This window comes from Nannobrachium achirus (genome assembly GCF_963921795.1).
Source record: "Nannobrachium achirus genome assembly, chromosome: 2".
Classification (NCBI taxonomy): domain Eukaryota; kingdom Metazoa; phylum Chordata; class Actinopteri; order Myctophiformes; family Myctophidae; genus Nannobrachium; species Nannobrachium achirus.
Window position 1 is genome coordinate 27,976,437 of NC_137811.1, and position 12,122 is coordinate 27,988,558.

The following is a 12,122-nucleotide window of genomic DNA, read 5'->3' on the forward strand; positions in this document are numbered from 1 at the left end:
ACTGCACGGGGTGTGAGGAGACCCCCCATGAAGCTCTCTCTCACACACACAGGGACGTGCTGGCCATTGGGAAAAGCGGGACAACTCCCGAACGGCCGGTTCATTCCCGGCCGGTCCAGGCCGGCCATTAGGAGAAAAATTAAAATAAAATGTCGGCCTTCGTTCCATTTTGGGGGCTGGGCGGCCAACAAAGTAAATCGTCACTGTCGGGCAGAAACCTCGTATCTCCAAGTTTCAAATGTATACGTTTTTTCGCAAAGCAAAGCCCTGCTTTATCATACAAGGCCGTTGCACAAAAGTAGTGAAAACAGCAGATCTACAAGCACACAACGCCTCGCACAGCGAGGCGTTGTGTGCTTGTAGATCGGCTGTTTTCACTCGTTTAAATCATTTTTAAAATGATAAATACAAAACAAACGGTTTTGGACATATAAGGTTTCCACCCGACAACGACGAAATAGCACTCAAAAAAAAAAAAAAGATTAGGGCCTCTCCAACTCTTTTTCCCGGGCTGAATCAGGGGCCCAGCACGTCCCTGCACACACATGCACACACACCATCGGTGTCAGAGGAGGCTGCAGGCTGTGAGCCCACATGGACACGGTGCTGTCACGGGCTGCTAGCTAGCAGAGCCAGGGGCGGTTTTTATAAACTGGGGGCTCCCCACAAAGGTAGTAAAAGAGGCCCCACCCCCATGAGCGCGCGTGAAAAATAGATATGCGTGAAAAAAAACAGTATGCGTGTGTGCAAAGTGCAGGAATTAAAAATGCCACCCTCCAACTCAATACCTATTCTGAAAAAGTGATGATTTAGCATGACAAGACGATGAACTTGACAAGACAATGAAGAGCAGAGGCAGAGGAAGCCTATTTGTTGTCATTATGGTTGGTTTTAAATACCTAACCACAATCATTTTGGATCTATTTGATTAATTTAAGAAGAGTACAGTAAGGTAGCCTATATAGAGTAGGCCTATATGTATATTTTTATACAGGACATATTTGATGCAGGACAATAATTATTTTAATAACAATAAGGGAATATCAGTGAATAATAATACTTTAAAATTATATTTTAATTATTAATTATTTAATTTAATTATTATTTTTCAAAATTTTGATAAAATTAAAGCTGCAAGCAGCAATGACCGGGCCCTCGCAGCTCTACCCACGTCACAAGGGGCAACAGCCAATCAGAAGAGGGGACAGGACTAAGTTAAACCAATTAAGGTGAAGGACTCTTGATGAAGTCATATGACACCAGCCACAAGTCTGTACGACAAACGGTTCATGAGATATAGAGGCACTTCCTGTTTGGCGAAGGGCACTTCCTGTTTGGCGAAGGAAGCGCCAATTAAGGTTAAGGACTCTTAATCAAGTCATATGACACCAGCCCCGAGTCTGTACGACAAACGGTTCATGAGATATAGAGGCACTTCCTGTTTGGTGAAGGGCACTTCCTGTTTGGCGAAGGAAGTTTGATCTCTGTGTGAAACCTATTGACTCCAGTGAGCAGTTGGTCAATTCTTTAAACAATCATAACTTTTGACAGGAATGGGCTAGAGACTTACTTTTTTTTTCTAAATGCTCAGAATAATGAGCCCAGCAGGGGGCCCCCTCTGTCTTGGGGCTCTACGCAGTTGCGTAGTCTGCGTAGAGCAAATGCCCGCCCCTGAGCAGAGCACAGCATGGCTCCATGCAGTGATGTGCTGGAGTCATACTGGAGTCATAGTGCACTGAACACATCATACAAGCTGCTGGACATGCAGAGGAATGCCAGGCGGAGCTGCAGTCTAATACTGAGCATACTGTAACAGTTACTGTTATATATCGTCACTGTCGGGTTTCACATTTGTATGTTTTTTTCCCCCGCAAAGTAAAACCCTGCTTCATTATACAAGGCCGTCGCACGAAAGTAGTGAAAACAGCAGATCTACAAGCACACACAAACAACGCCGTTGTTTGCTTGTAGATCGGCTGTTTTCACTAGCTTAAATCACTTTTAAAATCATAAATACAAACAAACGGTTTTGGACATACAAGGTTTCCACCCGACAATGACGATATGGATCATTATAGAGGTTCCTGTTCAGTGGAGGAGACAGGTCTGACATACTACTATATTACTACTAAGTAGGCCTACTAACAGTATATTACTACTACTACTATTACCACTACTATCATTAACCAGTAAGACGACAAGCGACCTTTCCCTAAAGGGCGAAGTCGCGCCATGTCTTGGCCATCTGGCCAGTGATGTATATTGGACCAGTTACCCATATATGGAGACCCCAGGTACCCATATATGGAGACCCCAGGTACCCATATATGGAGATCCATGTACTGTATATGGAGATATGCTGTGAGACCCCAAACATGCTTCCTCAGTTATTCGTTTTGAGACATCATACATATAATCCCTTTTATGCCCATATATGGAGATCCCTGTCTGTATAAACAGCCACACAGATCTATCTTGGCCATATGGATTCTGTTAGTGTGGTATGTGGCCTCCATATATGGGCATTATTCCCATATGAAGTCCTGTTAGATATGGGCTTAATATGGATGACATCAGGGATCTCCATTTATGGGCATAAAAGGGATTCTGTTGGTGTGGTTACCCTGACATCACAGTGATGTCAGAGCGTGATGTCCGAGCGGCAAACCCATAGACCCTAACAAAGCGTACACGGACAGCGGGAGACATGATGTGCCGTTTCTCATACTAAACTTACCGTATTGGCCCGAATATAGGACATTGTATTCTAGACAACATATTCTCAAAATACGGGGTCGTATTATAATCGAGGACTAGACATTTTCCATTGTCATTACACATCCGCGCCGGCAGATGGCAGCTGTACCGAAGAAATCGAAAATGACGAGCACAAAAAGAACGACTAAAAAGTGCAAACAGTCAGAGAAAAGCTTTCCGCGGTCCCAAGAGCGGCCGCTTCAAAGAGATTGATAGGAGGGTGTGTGAATACGTTACTGAATCTTGGTCGGCGCTACCCACGCATTTGGCTGTGTAGCTCATGCCTCGAATGCCAGATGCTTACAAGCTGTACCTCCTTGTAAAGGTGGCGAATCAACAATACAAATTATATAAAAAACAATACAAATTGGTATTATTAAAGGGGAGATATATATCTCCTGGTGGACAATAATAACGCACACTTTATGTGAACATACTGTAATGCAACGATTCGCTGTAACTCCAGAGCCGCCGCGGCCCGACTGACAAGTATACCGACAGAGTTCATGTAGAGTACATACAGTACACGACTCATGTACCACAGCACTTTATCTCGGAGCGCATAGTAAGGAATCCGCGGCATAAGGGTTCATCTGTGCATAATGCAACAGGACACTGTTGAACATCCACGGAGACAGACTCATCAGCAGACATAAGACTCTAATATACCATTTGGATCCAAGGACCCGATTCTACAAATGTCTTCTAAATCCTAACCGAAGTAATCGAAAATGACGAGCACAAAAAGAACGTCTAAAAAGTGCAAACAGTCAGAGAAAAGCTTTCCGCGGTCCCAAGAGCGGCCGCTTCAAAGAGATTGGGTGTGTGAATACGTTACTGAAAAACGAAATGACGGACTGCCCATCACCAGAGCCGTGATCCAGCTAAAGGCCCTGGAAATAGCCAAAGAACTCAACATCCCTCCCATTGAGTTCAAAGCGAGTCTAAAAAAAGCGAGTGTAAAAGAACGATGCAGCGAAATGGATTAGCGTTGCGACGCAGGACAAGCCTTGCCCAGCAATTGCCCTCTGACTTCAGAGAAAACCTACTGTCTTATCAGCGATACGTGCTTGAGTTAAGAAAGAAACATGACTACCCCTCGGATCAGATGGCAACGCTGATCAAACGCCTGTTTATTTCGACATGCCAGTGCCTGTCACCGTGCAAGAAAGGTGAGAAATCAATATTTGAATATTTGAAAAATAGGGGTCGTCTTATAATCAGCAGCGCGAGGCGTTGTGAGCTTGTAGATCGGCTATTTTTGGCAAAGAGCTTTGGTGTAGAGGGGAAAAAGAGCAGACTAAGTACATAGTGAAAGGTCAAGTTTACTAAGTATTGATGGTTCAGGTGGTTAAATATCTGAAAACACCAATTTACATGAATCCAAAATACACTGATGATTGTGCTGTCAAACAATGAAACAATATGGTATTCATGGAAAGGTTGTGGGGGTCCCTGCTTCATCTCTGTCTCAACTAAGGCGTCCTTGGCCTGAAAACGTTGAAGACCCCTGACGCTTGTAAACCTGTTTTCATTCAACTTTGCCCCAAAAGTCCTTTGAGTTCAGTGGATGTTTTCTGTAACCCCCAAACACCAAAAGTCCATTGAGTTCCATTGAGTGAGGACCTTTTCTGTCCCTTTTGGACAATATAATGTCCAATATGCTTCACGTGGCATCACAGTATGCAATATAAACGGTGAGACAGCATTCATTTCCCAGAGGATTCCTTGCAGATAGATATATAGATACCTTTATTATCCCAAGGGGGAAATTAAGTTACCCAGAAGGTACAGCAGTTAAAGGTTACAGGACAGTAAGAAAAATAGAAAAGGACTGCTGTGTACAGCCGAGCGACAAAAACAAGCAAGAAAGAAGAATCAACAATACAGGAGAATCAACCATACAGAGCAATTAAGTAAAAAAAAAAAAATATATATATATATATATATATATATATAATAAAGTGTCAAGACAGAACACAACACAACAACAAAAAAGTAGTACTAACGTTTCTGTAAAGGATTGCAATTTTAAGGGACTTTTCTAAGCATAATGCGAACTCAAAGAAATTACAATGGTCCAGTCATTCAAACATTAGGAACTACTTCTCAACGTAGTGCCACAAAAATATACACATATATACAGTAGGCCTATACATAAGTGTTTGCACCAAGACAATAATAATAATGCTTAGCCTAAATAAAAGAAAAAGTGCAGAGCCAAAAAAAGTGTCCAAAAGTCTGTGCAAAAAAAGTGACCTGTGTCGAGTAAAAAAAAAAAAAAAAAAAACGCAGATACTGTAGATGCCCCTCTCTCAGCAATACAGGAGGGGGGGGAGTAATTTGGATGGCCCGGGATGGAAGTTTGTGTGCGCGTTGCAATCGTCCTTCCGAGCCTCGGTAGTACAGTGTCTCCTCCGCCGTTTTGGCCCACGTATGTTACGGACCTCCACAGCGACACATCCTCCGTTCCACGCCACGAGCCTCCGTGGCGAGGGCTCCGCTCCTCCGGTACGTGGCGTGCGCCTGCGGCCCAAGTTACGGGCTTTCACGACGACGACAGCGTGTAGGCCTTCTCTCCTGCGCGAACATCGCGCGGATGTAGTTTACTCCGGATCCTTGTTTTGGATGCATGCATCCAAAACAAGGTCCACGTACATCTCCATGCCTACGGCATCAACAGACTGGTGTCTCTAAAAAAACACCAAAGCAACGAGCCAGTCCCGTTACCCCAGGGCCACACGCTTAAGACAGGCTAAACAGATAAGAGGTAGGCCGCTGTTTCCTATGCTTCGTTCCACGCAAGGCACAGAAGGACCTTCCCCCACTTTTCCAGCCGATCAGAAAAAAAAGAAAAAAACACGAGAAAAAAAAAACACGAAAAAAAGACTAAACTACTATATACACCAATAAAACAAAGTTCCTCAAGACATGCCCAGCTTGGCCAATGTGATGAGTCACCACAGGAATAAAAAGAAAAGAAAAAAAAAGCACGAAAAAGAGAAAGTAGGAAAATAACGGCAGAGCCGAACTGAGATGCGACTGCTTCCCTCAAGGGGCGCTTCGTTGCAACTCGCGTCAGTGAAACCACACCTGCAATTCCCCAGAATAATTTTCCTTTACTGTGTGCGTGTGTGTGGGTGGTGTGTGTGCGTGACTGTCCCCCGAGTATCTCAAGGACCACCTGACCGATTGACTACAAATCGCCGTGCTTAACGCTGAAGATCCCAGGGAGTGATGGGCCAAGTGGGACGTCAATTGGATTGGCGGTCGTCCAAAAACAATAAATAAACCCGCAAATCCCCACCCATATGGTGTACGGCTGATGTTATATGGCATTATATACAGTACTGACGTCATAGACCGGCCTGGACTCATATTTGGGGATGGATGATGGGCACTCCATATCGTCACTGTCGGGCCAAAACCTCGTATCTCCAAGTTTCAAATTTGTATGTTTTTCCGCGAAGTAAAGCCCTGCTTCATCAGACAAGGCCGTCGCACAAAAGTAGTGAAAACAGCAGATCTACAGGCACACAACGCCTCGCGGTGCGAGGCGCTGTGTGCTTGCAGATCGGCTGTTTTCACTAGTTTAAATCATTTTAAAAATGATAAATACAAAACAAACGGTTTTGGACATACAAGGTTTTCACCCAACAACGACGATATATTACATGGGCATAAATGGGACATACGTACGGTACTCTGACTTTCCCAATGGGCATCGTTCCAAACGGACATCTTTCCCAAAGGGCATCGGCCTATAATGATAGTGTAATGACTGTTTTCACAGGCACACATCACACATGCAAGGAGCATACACACTCATTTCAGCATGTAATTGCAATGCTACAATTACATTGTTACTGTACTGTATGTAGGACTACCTTGTACAGTTGTAGCCTTTCCGTTTTAGCTTCACAAAATGCTTCGCAACAAACATGAGCTCAACACCAACAACGCATTGGCTTTAAATCCATTATCAACCCCCTCATTTCCCTCCCTGGTGAGAGATCTTGTCTTTCCTGTTACTCACACTGGCTCCATCACAAGAACAATGTTGGTGTAACTATGAGATTCACTGACAAAATAATACACTATGTATTGCAAAAATATAAACACACACAAGTTACAATATAACAGGCGTCTGTCAGACAGCAACTAAATTCAGCACAAAAAGAAAGGAAACTTGACTTCGGTCCATTATATCTCCCCTTTAATAATACCAATTTCGAGGCATGAGCTACACAGCCAAACGTGTGGGTAGCGCCGACCCAAAATTTGCCAACATTCGGTCCATTATATCTCCCCTTTAATTATGCCAATTGGTATTGTGTTTGATATCATTGTTATCGTTGAATTGTCGCCTTTACAACAAGGTACAGACTGTAAGGATCTGGCATTCGTGGAATGAGCAACACAGCCAAACGTGTGGTAGCGCCCTCCCAAAAAAAAAAAAAAATGGCCTGGCAGGCCTGCAATACCGTTCTTTTTTTCACCTTTGTTGCTTGGTTCATTGAATGATTGCACTCTCCCACAGTAATAAGGAAAGGAAAAAAACAACACATATTGGCCATTTTTACTCTTTGTTAATTTTAAGCTCATTGTCAGGGAAGCCCAAAACGAGAGTAAATGCCAGCAGAACAGTATATTGCAAGCCATTTTGGCAAAATCTTGGTCGGCGCTACCCACACATTTGGCTGTGTAGCTCGATCATGCCTCGAATGTCCGATGCTTACAAGCTGTACCTCGTTATAAAGGTGACAAATCAACAACAAACAATACAAATTGGTATTATAAGGGGAGATATATATCTCCTGGTGGATATTAATAACGCACACTTTATGTGAACATACAACAATTCGCTGTACGGTACTTCCTGAGCCGCCGCCGCCCCGACTGACACGTAGAGTTCATGTACATACACGGCTCACGTACCACAGCACTTTATCTCGGAGCGCGTAGAAAGGAATCCGCGGCATAAGGGTTCATCTGTGCATAATGCAACAGGACACTGTTGAACATCCACGGAGACAGACTCGACAGCAGACATAAGACTCTAATATACCAGTGGAGGAATGTCACTGCACCTCCCTGCCAAAGTAAATAGCTCATATGGAACTCATACATGGTAATGAAGTGTCTCTGATTCTCGCGCTGATTTAATGTGATGTGTTGTTACTGATGCGTGACCGACCCTGTCCTGGTAGCCGGGTCCTGCTAGCTCCCATCTGCGCTAATGCATAAACATGAGGCTAAAACGGAGCCAACTCATATCAGGGGCACACACAGTGTTATTATAATGCTGCGGCCTGTGTGTGTGTGTGTGCGTGTGTGTGTGTGTGTGTGTGTGTGTGTGTGTGTGTGTGTGTGTGTGTGTGTGTGTGCGTGCGTGCGTGCGTGCGTGCGTGCGTGCGTGCGTGCGTGTGTGTGAACTGTACAGTACAGTATGTGTGTTTATTGTCAAACCTCCAGACAGGGTCCCCCTAAGGGATAACAGCGCCATCTGATGGCGCAACAGAGTAAAACTCATAAGCTCCCGAACGTCAAATACAAAATGTCGGGAGGGCTGTCAATCACAAACGAGGGCACCGCCCCCCGAGTGTATAAAAGCCCCCTGGGCCAGCATAGCTTCCTCTTTCCGCACCTCTGCTTACCGCAACTAGAGTACTGCGAACTCAGCCATTATTATTTTAAAGTTTAAGCTTAAAGCGACGGCTAGGAAGTCGGCCACAGGCCTCTTTAGAATATTCTCCCACTTTAACGTCTAATTTCTTCAGTTATTCTCCTTGTTTCACTTGTTTCCTCTGTTTCTCCTTCACGCTTCTTCTCTCGACGGTCTTTTGTGCGTTAGCCTTGCTTAGCTTAGCTTAGCTTAAGCTAGCTCGCTAGCATGTCTGCGCCACGACCCAGAGGACCGAGCCCTAGCCACTTGCTGGCTATGGTGCCCAAGAAGTGTGGGAACCCTGCTTGCAGAGGACTCATCGCAAGGGAGGACACTCACCCTTTTTGCATCGTCTGCGAGGGGGTAGGACATGCCCTGGCTGCTCTGTCTCCACCAGCTCCAGCCTTGGGGGTGAACTGCGTGGACTGCCTCCGCTACAACGAGGTAGCCCTCCGGGCCCGGTACGAGATCGCTTCCGCTGGCTTCGGCCTAGCCACCGCTCTCGTCGCTGGACCTTCCCCCTCTACCCCTCCTAGTGTGCCGGTCAGCGCTGTACGCCACAGCGCTGCTACTCGCCACGAGGTTGGGCCTCCGGCGGATGCGGCCCTTTCTAGCACCGGTAGCCCCGGCGCTAGCGGACCTGTTTCCACTCCCGCTCCACCGGAGGTCCCTTCCACTGTTGCTCATGTCTCTCCTGGCACTGGGGCCGTGCCCAAGAAGAGGACATGCAAGGCCGCCTTCGGAGTGGTTTCACCGCCAGTTCCCGCCACGAAGGCCGCCTTCCAGGAGTTCCACCCCGGTGCTTCTGGCCACTTCACCGTCGGTGATTTTCCTCAGTCATTCTCCGTCCCCCAGCAGCGCGCCATGCAGTCCTCCTGGCACGACAGCGATGGAGATGAGGCGGAGGACGACTACGACCCTGGAATGTCGGAGGAAGGGTCCGAGGGTGAGTATGAGGAGGAAGACCCTCAGCTCCCCTCCGGACAGGGCGGAGACGCAGCCAAGGAGGTCCCTCATGCCGAGGTTCCTTCCTCCGCTGTGCTCTCCCCGGCCCATACTGCTCCCATCCCCCCTACTACGCCAGTAGGGGGGAGCGGAGCAACAGCACCCGACCCAGACTCGATCCCGCTGGACGAGCTGTCGGTGTTGGAGCGCGCCGCCATCAGATGTGACTTGGAGCTGCCGCTCGAAGCCCCAGCGCTTGGACCCCGGGACAGAGTCCCCATCCTAGGCCAGGACGTGGAGCCTTCCCCACCGCCACGCATGGCGAAGATCCCTGTGGTGCCTGGGTTTGCGGAGGCCCTGCATTCCACCTGGTCCACTCACAAGGACCCCCCGAAGCTCCCTTTCCTTGTTGACTGCCTCAACGCGGAGAGCATAGGGATCCCCCTGTGTCCCCCCATGGATAAGCTGCTCGCTCAGTCCTTTGCGGGGAACATCAAGCCAGAGCACGAGCGGACGGGACCGGGCGGTCGCTGTCCATTCAAGCTGGCTGTCGGGAACAAGGCGCCTGGATTCGCCATTGATTTTGACGACAAACAGTCTGCCTTGGTGAGGAACTGTTACAGATCCTCTGCGCTGGCCGCCAGAGGACTGAACGTTACACAGCTGTTGCTCACCTCTACCAGGCGCCTCCTCGGTGAGCTAGAGGGGGTCCCTGAAGACACAGCAGCCGAGTTGGACAAGACCCTCCGCATGCTGGTGGACCTGAATGTCCATGCCATCGAATGGCTTGGACATGGCATGGACTATTCGATGCAGGCGGAGAGGCAAAGGTGGCTCAACAAAGTCAAGCTACCTGGTTCCTCGGGGGTGGAGACCGCGAAGGTCATGCAGGACCTACCCGGACACCCTACCACCTTGATGGGCGGTGGACTGGATCTCCTCCGCCAGGAGGTGGAGGCCAAGAGGATCACCCTGGAGCTCCTGGAGGCTACCACCGAGCCCAAACAGGAGCCTAAACCTGACAGGCAGGGACGAGGGAAGGCCCAAGGTCAGGCTGACAGAGGGCGCTCTTCCTCCAGCAGGGGAAAACCCCATCCCCCCAGGACCCCCTCCTCCTCTGCGGGGCCCACCCGCGGAGAGGTGAGGGCTCCTGCCCGCTCACAGCCTCGCCCCCCTCACAGGGGCGGGAAACCGAGCGGCTCCTACAGGGCCCGTGGGAAGCCGTCGCGGAAGTGACATTGGACCTTGGCGGGGCCCCCTTGAATTTTCAGGGGACCCCCCCTATCAAACGCAGGCGGGTGGACAATATAATTATTTCTCATGCCAAGAAAATAATATGTGTGCCTCCTCCTCTGTGTCCAGTGCCAATAAAAATAAAGAGTATGTTGATGAAACAATGCCTGTTTATTTCGACTCCTCCTGCATTAGCACAGACGACTCCATTTTGCATGAATACAGCCAGTATAGAGAAGTCCAGGTTGGATTTTCTATCAGCTCAGAAAGCACCGCTTTATCCAGTCAGGCAGACGGGGTACAAGCCAGGGGTTTCTCTTTGCAAAATGCTTCCTCTTACGTTAGATCCTATTCACAGCATTTCAACTCCTCTTCTATGCAATACTCCTCTGTCTCCACTGAGCGGCACTGCAGTGCCGAGTTTAGTACAGGACAGGGGTTTGGTGCTAACGTTAGGGAAGAAGTCAGCTTTTCACAACAACCAGGGTCGGCCTCGTCTTCCCGTAAGGAAGAAAATAAAGGCCTTAGAAAAGGTATTAAACGTAAACACACTTCCCCAAGCCGGGGATTGTGTTTCTTATGTAATAAAACCTGTCCCCCGGGTTCCTCGTTGTGTTCCCCCTGCATCTTTAACGAGCGGGGCCAGGAGGGCGTTACGTTTCTGGTCTCTACCGGATACGGAAACGAACCTACCGGATACGGGGGTCACGCGCCTTCCGGTGCGATGGCAACCGGATACGGAAATGAAAGTGCCGGACACGGAGACCCCTCGCTGCGCAGCGAGGTGGCCACCGGATACGGAAACTTCTCTTCTGGGAACGGAACCTCTTCCTCGCGACCCTTTAGTCACGCGGACTCTGTACAACCCCAAGGCTTCTCCTTTGCTCAACAACACGCTGGCTCGGTGTGCGGAGCATTGGAAATGTTGCAATCCGAATCAATGGGTGTTTCGGACGGTGACACGGGGGTACAGGCTACAGTTCGCGGAAGTACCCTTTCTCTCCAGCAAGGTTATTTACACTCGAGCCCGTGGCTTGAAGGCAGAGGCCTTGAGAGAGGAGATAAGCTCGCTATTGCGCAAGGGCGCTATAGTGGAGCTATCTCGGGATCAGAGCCGTCTAGGTTTCTGGAGCCGTTATTTTCTGGTCCCCAAAAAAGGGGGGGGGCTACGTCCGATTATGGATTTACGTGCTCTGAACAAGCACTTGAAAAAATTCAAATTCAGGATGTTGACGTCAGAGGCTCTGATGAGATCAATGAGGCAGGGGGATTTCCACTGTTCAGTGGATCTAAAGGACGCTTATCAGCACGTCCTTATTTATCCCCCCCACAGGAAGTTCCTGCGGTTTGCCTTCGAGGGGCGCCTGTACGAATACACGGTCCTCCCTTTCGGCCTTTCCCTGAGCCCGCGGGTTTTCGTGAAAGTGACCGAAGCGGCCATAGCTCCACTGAGGCGACAGGGGGTCAGACTCGCAAACTACATAGACGATTGGATGATTTCAGCCGCCTCCTGCTCAGAAGC